We start from the raw sequence: 11066 nt of genomic DNA, 5'->3' as shown, positions 1-11066 counted from the left end.
GGGCCATGGCGGGGTGCGGCTCGGCTTTACTCAGAGTGACAAGGGTTCATTTTAAACGTTAACATTCCCCTGTCGGTATCACGGGCCATGGCGGGGTGCGGCTCGGCTTTGCTCAGAGTGAACAGAGTTCATTGAATTCGGGGAAGAGGGTCTGTGAACAATTGATCCAAGAGCTGAATTTGCATCAATCAGCACGGAACCTCACGCTCCCTTTCTGCAATGGACAGACTCGAAGAACTATGTCCATGGGTTCTGAAGCTCTGGGGTACCCAATTTGTCCACCATGATGGAAATGTTTTCGCTTGTTAAGGAGCCGCGATAGAATCTTCCAGTACCTTGCACTCCCTACAGTGTCTGTTGGGAACTACAGTGTGATATTCTGCTGGGATCCAGTGTTCCCTCTCACGGGAGCAGTCACAACTATCAAGGCCTTACCGACAGTTTCACTCATGAGTCGACAGCCCCATGGGTTCAATTCAGTAAAGAATAAGTTCTGGAATCAAATCCTATTTAATCAGTATTAGTTTTCCGCTTCGCTCCCCTCTTTTACCAGGAGTTCACTGATCAGGTGTCCAGTTAATTCTTTGGGATGGTTGTAATTCTCACCATCACGTCCATTGGCTCTTTGAACGTGCGATCACCTGATCTGCCGCAATGGCCGTGGTTCCTTGGTATAAGATCTCTAGAATTGACACGAGATTGGAAAGTCTATAATTGCAAATCCACCTTTCCATATGTTTCCTCTGACCCGTACATTGGGACGTATTTGTACTTCCAGGAGCACAGCCATTGTTCACTCTCACCTTAGTGTCCATAACACATTTATTCAAAGACAATTCATCAAGTTCCCTCCAAACTCTCACGGACCCTGGTATTATGAAGTAATACATTAAACTCCAAATGCATTGTTATCAATTAATTTTTGCTCTTCCTGTGAACCTTTACACACCAGAATAGAGATCAGTTACGCCCAGAACGAGGCGGTTGGGATTGATGCTTGGGTGTTGCTTTCTTCAGTAGTGAACAGACCTGTATTTTGTCGATAGGTAATATTCCCTCGCCGCCCCAAGATTGGACATTGATGCATAAAATCATAGATGCATAGAATGGTTACAGCACAGAAGGAGGCCATTCGGCGGAGAGTCCGTGCCGGCCCTCTGCAAGAGCAATCCAGCTCGTCCCACTCCCCCGATCTATCCCCACAGCCCTGCAATTTTTATCCCTTCAAGTACTTATCCAATTCCCTTTTGAAATCAACAATTGAATCTGCCTCCACCAACCCCCAGGCAGCGCATTCCAGATCACAACCACTCCCTGTGTCAAAAAACTTTTTCCCCATGTCACCTTTGGTTCTTTTGCCAATTATCTTAAATCTATGTCCTCTGGTTCGTGAACATTCCGCCAATGGGAAGAGTTTCTCTCGATCTACTCTGTCTGGACCCATCATGATTTTAAACTCCTCCATCAAATCTCCTCGCAACCTTCTCTGCTCTAAGGAGAACAATCCCTCCTTCTCCAGACTATCCACAAGGAATCGCCTTTTGGAGAGTCTGAGATTGGGTCATAACAGACTCTCCCCACATAATAGGGGAGGAGGGGTGGTGCTGCATATTAACATCGAAACAGTGACAAACTATTGATAACCAGCTATAGCTTTTGGACTTCATTTTCGGCAGAAACCAACGAGGAACCGTTTTTCGAAATTTATCCGTAAACATTGAGTTTTGCTGCTGATGCCGATGGTGGATTATATAACTTGAGGAGATGGACAGCTGCTTCCCCCCATTGGGCAGAACTCTCCCTGGGGTTGTACCTATACATCTGGGAATCGGCTTTTCCCACCCTGTCACTTAATCTCACGAGGCACTGGTTTTGTTATCAGTGCTGAAACTGGGGTATGCCCGAGACCAGACACTCTCACTCTGAGATCTTTATGTACATTGTTCCTGCAATCCTATTCATATCTTGACATCTTTAGCTTTGCTCATTCACACAGATGGATTTATATTTCATTCCATACTAGTGTTAGCTGGGCCTCAGTGGTAATAAAATTGCTTTTGAAACAGTAGGTTCTGTAAGACGGGCGGCCGAATCACGATCGTTCATTTTGCTCCACCGTCCAAAACGAATTTCGATTGTAATCTACCTGCTTTCTCCAGAGATTAGACGACCTCATGTTTTTGAGAGGCGTCGTTGAGCTGACCGACCTCATTCCCTGGGATGGTGATGTTAACTTCTAGAACATTGGTTGACGACTCTGCTTTGGTGAAACGTCACCCTTCGACTCATGCCCTCTGCTCCAGACTGAATCCACAATAGGCGCTGGTAACTGCACCTGAGCTAATTGGCTTAGCTCTCACCTTCCTTACCTCAGGCAACCTGCAAATTGAAGTGACACCTGTAGCTCGCTGGTACAGACGTGTAATCTGATATAAGCCCGTACTCTCTGTCCTGGATTTGCTGGCACTCGTTAATATACCCGTCTACATCTGCTAGGTAAAGATTACTAAAGAAAAAGGCAAAGAGATCTCGTAGAATATAAGTGATTCTGAACAAATCAGCCGAGGGTTGTATTAATACATACATACGAACATACGAATTAAGAGCAGGAGTGGGCCAATCGGCCCCTCGAGCCTGCTCTGCCATTTGATAAGATCATGGCTGATCTGAATGTGACCTCAACCCTACTTTCCCGACTGCCTTGTTAATCAGGAATCTATCCAACTCAATCTTAGAAATATCCAATGAACCTGGCTCCACCGCTCTCTGGGGAAGGAGGGTCCACAGTTTAACGACGCTCTGAGAGAAAATCATTTCTCCTCATCTCCGTCTTAAATTCGTGACCCCTTATTTTTGAACTGTGCCCCCAAGTTCTAGTCTATTCCACAAGGGGAAACATCCTGTCAGCATTTAATCTTTGTAGTCCCCTCAGGATCTTATATCTTTCAAAAAGATCACCTCTCATTCTTCGAAACTCCACTGTATACAGGCCCAACTTGTCCATCTTTTCCTCATAAGATAATCCCGTCATCCCAGGCATCAGTCGAGTGAACGTTCTCTGAAACGCCTCCAAATCAATTACGTCCTTTTTTAAAATAAGGAAACCTAAACTGCACACAGATGTGGTCTCAACAAAGACCTGTATCATTGTAGCAACACATATCTGCATTTATATTTAATTCCCCTTGCAATAAATGACAACATTCCATTTGCCTTCCTAATCAATTCCTTCTGTCAAAGTGGACAAGCTCACATTTTCCCACATTATACTCCATCTCACAAATTTTTGCCCACTCACTCAACCTTTCTATATCCGCTTGCAGGCTCCTTATGTCCTCTTCATAACTTACTTTTCTAAATACCTGTGAGGAAGAGAGTTAGATCACATTTAAAAATGCAGCGTATCTGTCGGGACGAAACAGACCAACTTGCCGTGGAGGCAGAGGGCGTGACTGACTGAGGTACTGAATGAAGAGTTTGAAACTGTCTTCACAAAAGAGAGGATGAAATGAATATCGCAGTAGAGGGTGGCGGGTGTAGAGTTATTGGTAGGATAAAAATAAATAGAAATGCAGCACTAAATACGTTGCTATAACACAAAGTTAGCAAGTCACCCGGTCCAGAGGGGATGCATCTATGTTTGCAGAGGCTGGAGAGAGCAGAATCTCTGACCACAATCTTTCATTCTCCTTGGATATGGGAGTGGTACCACAGGACTGGAGGATTGCAAATGTTACACCTTGCTCAAAAGTGGAGAGGCATAAACCTGGTAACTACAGGCCAGTCAGTCTAACGTCAGAGGTGGGAAAGCTTCCATACACCATTGTCAAGGACACAATTAATTCTCATTTGGAGAAGCATGGGTTAATATAGGACAGGCATCACGGATTTGTTAAAGGAAAATCGTGTCCCACTCACCTGATTAAGTTATTTGATGAAGCAACAGAGAGGGTTAATGAAGGTAATAGACGTTGTATATATGGACTTTCAAAATGTACTTGATAAAGTGCCACATAACAGAATTATTCGGAAATTAGAATACATGGTATTATAGGGACGGTGGTAACTTGGGTATAGAATTGACAAAGGGATAGGCGACAGAGAGCAATGGTGAATGGATGTTTTTCTGACGTGAGAGAAGTTTGCAGTCGTATGGCCCAAGCGTCGAAATTAGGACCAAATGACCTGGACTTGGGGATAGGGAGTACAATTTCTACGTTCGCGGATGATACAAAACTTGGCAACGTAGTAAATAGTGATCAGGATAATGGCAGACTTCAGGAGGCTCTAGACAGACTGGTGAAATGGTCAAATGCATGGCAGATGCAATTTAATGCGAATAAGTGTGAAGTGATGCACTTTGGGAGGTATGACATCGAGAGACAGTATAATCGAAACGATACTATTTTGAGCGGGGTGCAAGAGCAGAGGGATCTGGAGGTGAACATTCACAAATTTTTGAAGGTGGTGCAAGTTGATAATGCGATTAACAAAGCTTATGTGATACTTGGCTTTGTAAATAGGGGATTGAATACAAAAACAAGGAGGTCATGCTAAACCTTTATAAATCACTGGTTAGGCCTCGGCTGAAGTATTGTGCAAAATTCTGGGCACCACACTTTAGGATAAATGTCATGGCCTTGGACAGGGTACAGAGGAGGTTTTCCATGATGATCGCAGGGATGAGGGTCTTCAGTTACGGGTAGAGAATTGACAATCCGGATTTGTTCTCCTTAGTGCAGAGAAGGATAAGTGGAGACCTATGAGGAGTTTTGTTATAGCAAATAGGGGCCTCACACACATGGGGCAGATTATGTAATATTACCTGGTTCACGGCCCTCCCTTTACCCTGTAGACTCCCGCTGTCTGCGAAGCCCCACCGCTGGCCGGTGTGCTTATGTGCTGTTGGGCTAATTCCTCACATCCCATTAGATTTGAACCTTATCGCTGGAAAAATGAGTTCAAAACTGATATTAAAGTGTCGGCCTGGATTACGAGAGTTGTGCCTGAATCCACCTCATGCCTCAGAAGTCTGACTTATTTTAGTGTCCAGTAGAACCCGCAGGGGACTCCGGGGTCACAGCAGTGAGAATCAGTGTGATCCAGAAATGGATAAACGAAGGAAATCCTCATTACAGCCTTGGTCCAAACATGGGCAAAGGAGCTGAATTCCAGAAGTGAGGTGAGAGTGACTGCCCATGACATCAAGGCAGCATTTGAACGAATGTGGCACCAAGGAGCCCGAGGAAAGTTAAAGTCAATGGGAATCAGGGGGGAAACTCTCCAGTGTCTGGAGTCATCCCAAGCACAAAAGGAAGATGGCAGTGATTGTTGGAAGCCAATCATCTCAGCCCCAGGGCACTGCTGCAGGAGTTCGTCAGGCAGCGTCCGAGGCCCAACCATCTTCAGCTGCGTCATCAATGACCTTCCCTTCTTCATAAGGTCAGAAATGGGGATGTTCGCTGATGATTGCACAGTGTTCAGTTCCATTCGAAACCCCTCAAATACTGAAGCAGTCCGAGCCCACATGCAGCAAGACCTGGACAACATGCAGGCTTGGGCTCATAATTGGCAAGTGACATTCGCGCCAGACAAGTGCCAGGCAATGACCATCTCCAAAAAGAGACCGTCTAACCACCTCCCTTTGATATTCAACGGCATTACCATCGCAGAATCCCCCACCATCAACATCCTGGGGGTCACCATTGACCAGAAACTTAACTGGACCAGCCATTTTAATATTGTGGCTAGGAGAGCAGGTCAGAGGCTGGATTTTCTGCGGCAAGTGACTCACCTCCTGACTCCCAACGCCTTTCCACCATCTACAAGGCGCAAGTCAGGAGTGTGATGGAATACTCTCCACTTGCCTGGATGAGTGCAGCTCCAACAATACTCAAAAAGCCCGAGACCATCCAAGACATAGCAGCCCGCTTGATTGGCACCCCTTCCACCAAACTAAATATTCACTCCCGTCATCAACGGCGTACTATGGCTCCAATGTTTACCATCCACAGGATGCACTGCAGCAACTCGCCAAGGCTTTTCGACAGCACCTCCCAAACCCGCGACATCTACCACCGAGAAGGACAAGGCCAGCAGGCACATGGGAACAACACCACCTGCACGTTCCCATCCAAGTCACACACCATCCCGACTTGGAAATATATCGCCGTTCCTTCTTCGTCGCTGGGTCAAAATCCTGGAACTCCCTTCCTAACAGAACTGTTGGAGAACCTTCACCACACGGACTGCAGCGGATCAAGGAGGGGGCTCACCACACCTTCTCAAGGGCAATTAGGGATGGGAAATAAATGCCGGCCTCGCCAGCGACGCCCAGGTCCCATGAACGAAAAAAACAAAATGTTGCTCTTCACTTACTGGAACACTTTTATACTTTTATGGCTGAAAAATGTCATTAGTTTTCCAACCAACAGACTGACAAACATCACTCAATACCGAGGTGTCCGCACAAACCCAGCAAATATCGACACAGAAACCGGAGCTATGCTGAAGCTTTTTGAGTTTCTGCCCAAACACGTGTATTTGTGCAGCGACACAAAGGAAATACATAGAAGCGCTGATGAAAGAGTTGAAATCTCCCTGGATATCGATTCTAATATTGGTTAAAAGTGAAAGAAAAACGAACATTCGAATTCAGTTCAAGCACCAATTCGATATTAGACTGAGGATCTCCTTCCAGCTACAGAAAGATAGTTCTTGGAAAAACTGACAGCTACACGAAGATATTTGTTCTTCTTTGTCGCATTTAATGTAACATTGGCCGTGGGTTTCGAAAGTTCGTTGGCTGAGTGACTGCTGCTAAATAACAACATTTTCTTTAACTGTGAAAAGTGATGATGTGAACTTTAATAGAGGAATAGAATATTTGATCAACGACTTTAATATCACAGAGCGAGGACGGTAATTCAATTCTATCGTGCAATAGACGGGAAATCCACCAGTTTCAGATAAAGATTCGGTTCTTTAGAACTCCTGGTGAATTTACTTTTTCTCGGAGGTTTGATGAAAATGTTTCTTGGACCAATGTCAGTTGCAACGGCCGCTTCAAACCTTCTCCAGGGAATAAGAAGCAGAGCCGCTGTCTCGGTCGCAGTCTTGCGGGGTTTCACCATTTTTCAGTGTTAATTGTTGTTACGTGGTTTTTCCTGCATTTTCTGACGTCTCGATTAATGTGAAATAGCTGCAGGCTCCCAGCAACATTAAGATAAAGTTGTTATTTGTTGTTACTAAATGTAACATGGGGAATCTGCCTGCTATTAACTTGAATCAGCAACCCGGGAAATCTGGTAAAATAGTGTAAGAATTAACAATTCTTAATAACCTTAATAATCGGGACAATTCAGTCCAGGATCTGCAATCAATACTCTCAGATATTGAGATGGAATAATCCGCTGTGTATTTTGGTCCACAGACAGCAACAGGTAATATCCCTGCCCTTTTATTAACTGGTGTTGTACGGGCATCTCCAGTTCAAGACTGTGTATCCGGAACTCCGCTCGATACCGATTCAGACCTGGGTTTGAGAGCGTTGATCGATACAAAGGCATCAAATGAAGACTTGAGACAATTAACTAACAATTTGTCCGCCCGCCAGTTTCTGTGCCTCGGATGAAACTGTTTCCCAATTTATCCTGCATTGTATGGGTTACAGATTGGAAGATGTTGAGGAGAGGCTGTCACTGGGACTGGTCAAATCCACCGTTCACTCTTCAGGGTGTGTAAAATCATCAGAGGAGATGTCTCTGACTGTTTCCATTGTTCTATTCAGTGTACCCGGTTACACATGGAATACAGCCAGCGCTGTGTCCGCTCGATCTTGACACACTTTGTGTGATTGATGGGCACCACATATATTGATCGCTGTGCTGGTTTATATTATTTTACATTTATTGCTTTGCATGTGTTTTATTTTGGATAGCCGCTTTCTATTTTTATCTCGGTGCCTTCCATCCACCGGATGTCTGTAGTTCTCATGATGACGTTGTTTTCCGCCCAGAGCTGGAATTTCCTGACCAGAGCACAAGGGGATCAGGGCTGGTGATATTTAATGTTACAGCTCTTACATTGACTGTCTATAATGGGCCACGGTCCACGGGAAGAGCAGTAATCGAGCTCAGAGTTTGCGAAAGAGTTCCTAACATTTACACGATTCGTCCTTGGATGGTATCTTGAATCGTCCGGTGTCCTGGTCAGTATTTATCCCTCAACAAACAGAATGATAACATATTATCGGGGGTGAAATTGGACACCGGCAGGGAAGCAAAACAGGTGGAATCGCATTTGCCGATGGTTATAGGACACGCCGTTATTCTGTTCGAGTGAAGTCAATGGAATGAATATCAGACCGAGCGTATAACAGGCGATCGATGGGGTCCCGCCCGTTTTGTGACCCCGCCAATGTCCAATTTCAGCCTACCTGGTCATTTATCACATTGCTGCTTGAGGGACCTTGCTGTGCACAGATTGACTGTCACATTTCCAGACATTATAACGATGAGAACACTTCAAACGTCCTTCCTTGTCTGTGAGGCGCCTAAGGGAGTACTGAGGCCGTGAAAGGTGCTTTATCATTGGAGTGCGTAGAAATTCATCTCAGGCAGTAAATTCACATCGCTGCCTATTATGGGCATGGCCCAATATTCAGTCCCATCGCCGCCTGTTATAGGCATAGCCCAATATTCAGTCCCATCGTCCCCTGATCCAGGCATGGCTCAATATTCATTATATCGCCGCCTGACATAGGCCCGGCCAATGTTCAGTCCCATCGACGCCTGTGAAAGGAAAGGCGCAATATTCAGTTCCATCGCCGTCTGTTATAGAAACGGCTCAATATTCAGTTCTATCGCCACCTGTTATTGGCATGGCCCAATATTCGGTTCCATCGTCGCTTGTTATAGGCACGGTCCCATATTCAGTTCCAACGCCACCTGTTAAACGGCCGGCCTAATATTCGGTTCCATCACTGCCTGTTATGGACAGGCCCCAATATTCGCTGCTGTTAAAATAATACTGGAATAGAGATGAAACATCCCCAGAACTTCAGCAATTGGCTGGGATACATGTCTCCGGTACTTTTAACGCTAACCTTGATTCTCTCTCTGCAGCTGGGTCCTTAAAATCCGTAGCAATTTTGCAATCACGATTCTCAGCAAAGTAGCAGACTCCCAGAATGCACCAGTTCAGTTTGTGTCTCTCTCACGGGTGCAATACAACTCCTGAAATGCAGCAGTGTCTCAGTACAATTCATTACGTTTAACTATCGATTCAGTAATGCAGCAAAACACTTTCTCCTCACTCCTGTTGAGTCCAGTAAAGTACTGGGCAGGGAAGGCATGTCTGACAAACAGCAAACTGTGCCGCCCTCTGTGAATGACCATGCTCTCAATCATAAACATATTAATTGTATTAAAGGCATATTCCAATTTCTCGAGTGCACAAACAACAAACATTAATTTTAATGGAAGGAAAATCTGCCGGGCTATCTCACCGGCGTCAGATGCACCGCGCTATATTTTCCAGACTGCGCTCCGCCCAGTTGAGGCTCAATGGCCAGGTGATGAATGCAAAATAAATCTCCTCCATTGTTAAACATTTTAATGTTGGGGGAGGTTGGATTGTCCATCATATAGGAAAGATAGAGCAGGAGGTAAGAGAGGAGGGGGAGTTGCGTTCTTGATTAGGGAGAACATCACGGCAGTAGTGAGATGGGATACATCCGAGGGTTCGCCCACCGAGTGTTTATGGGTGAAACTGAAGAATAAGAAGGGAGAGATCACTTTGATAGGATTGTACTACAGACCCCAAATAATCAACGGGAAATTGAGGAGCAAATATGTAAGGAGATTACAGACAGCTGCAAGAAAAATAGGGTGGTAATAGTCGGGGACTTTAACTTTCCCAACATTGACTGGGACAGCCATAGCATCAGGGGCTTGGATGGAGAGAATTTTGTTGAGTGTATTCAGGAGGAATTTCTCATTCAGTATGTGGATGGCCCGACTAGAGAGGGGCCAAAACTTGACCTCCTCTTGGGAAATAAGGAAGGACAGGTGACAGAAGTGTTAGTGAGGGATCACTTTTGGACCAGTGATCATAATTCCATTAGTTTTAAGATAGCTATGGAGAAGGATAGGTCTGGCCCAAAAGTTAAAATTCTCAATTGGGGAAAGGCCAATTTTGATGGTATTAGACAGGAACTTTCAGAAGTTGATTGGGAGAGTCTGTTGGCAGGCAAAGGGACGTCTGGTAAGTGGGAGGCTTTCAAAAGTGTGTCAACCAGGGTTCAGGGTAAGCACATTCCTTATAAAGTGAAGGGCAAGGCTGATAGAAGTAGGGAACCATGGATGACTCGGGGGATTGAGGCCTTTGTCAAAAAGAAGGAGGCATATGACATGCATAGGCAGCTGGGATCAAGTGGAACCCTTGAAGAGTATAAAGATTGCCGGAGTAGAGATAAGAGAGGAATCAGGAGGGCAAAAAGGGGACATGAGATTGCTTTGGCAGATAAGGCAAAGGCGAATCCAAAGAGCTTCTACAAATACATAAAGGGCAAAAGAGTAACTAGGGAGAGAGTAGGGCCTCTTAAGGATCAACAAGGTCACCTATGTGCGGAACCACAAGAGATGGGTGAGATCATAAATGAATATTTCACATCGGTATTTACGGTTGAGAAAGGCATGGATGTTAGGGAACATGGGGAGATAAACAGTGATGTCTTGAGAAGTGTACATATTACAGAGAGGAAGGTGCTGGAAGTCTTAACGCGCATCAAGTTAGATAAATCTCCGGGAACTGATGAATGTATCCCAGGACGTTATGTGAGGTTATGCAGGAAATTGCGGGTCCCCTAGCAGAGATATTTGAATCATCGACAGCTACAGGTGAGGTGCCTGAAGATTGGAGGGTAGCAAATGTTGTGCCTTTGTTTAAGAAGGGAGGCAGGGAAAAGCCTGGGAACTACAGACCGGTGAGCCTGACATCTGTAGTGGTTAAGTTGTTAGAGGGTATTCTGTGAGACAGGATCTACAGGCATTTGGAGAGGCAGG

Source organism: Heptranchias perlo, unplaced genomic scaffold, assembly GCF_035084215.1.
Source record: "Heptranchias perlo isolate sHepPer1 unplaced genomic scaffold, sHepPer1.hap1 HAP1_SCAFFOLD_53, whole genome shotgun sequence".
In the NCBI taxonomy this organism is placed as follows: domain Eukaryota; kingdom Metazoa; phylum Chordata; class Chondrichthyes; order Hexanchiformes; family Hexanchidae; genus Heptranchias; species Heptranchias perlo.
The sequence above is the reverse complement of the archived record's forward strand: the minus strand, read 5'-3'. Positions refer to the sequence as shown.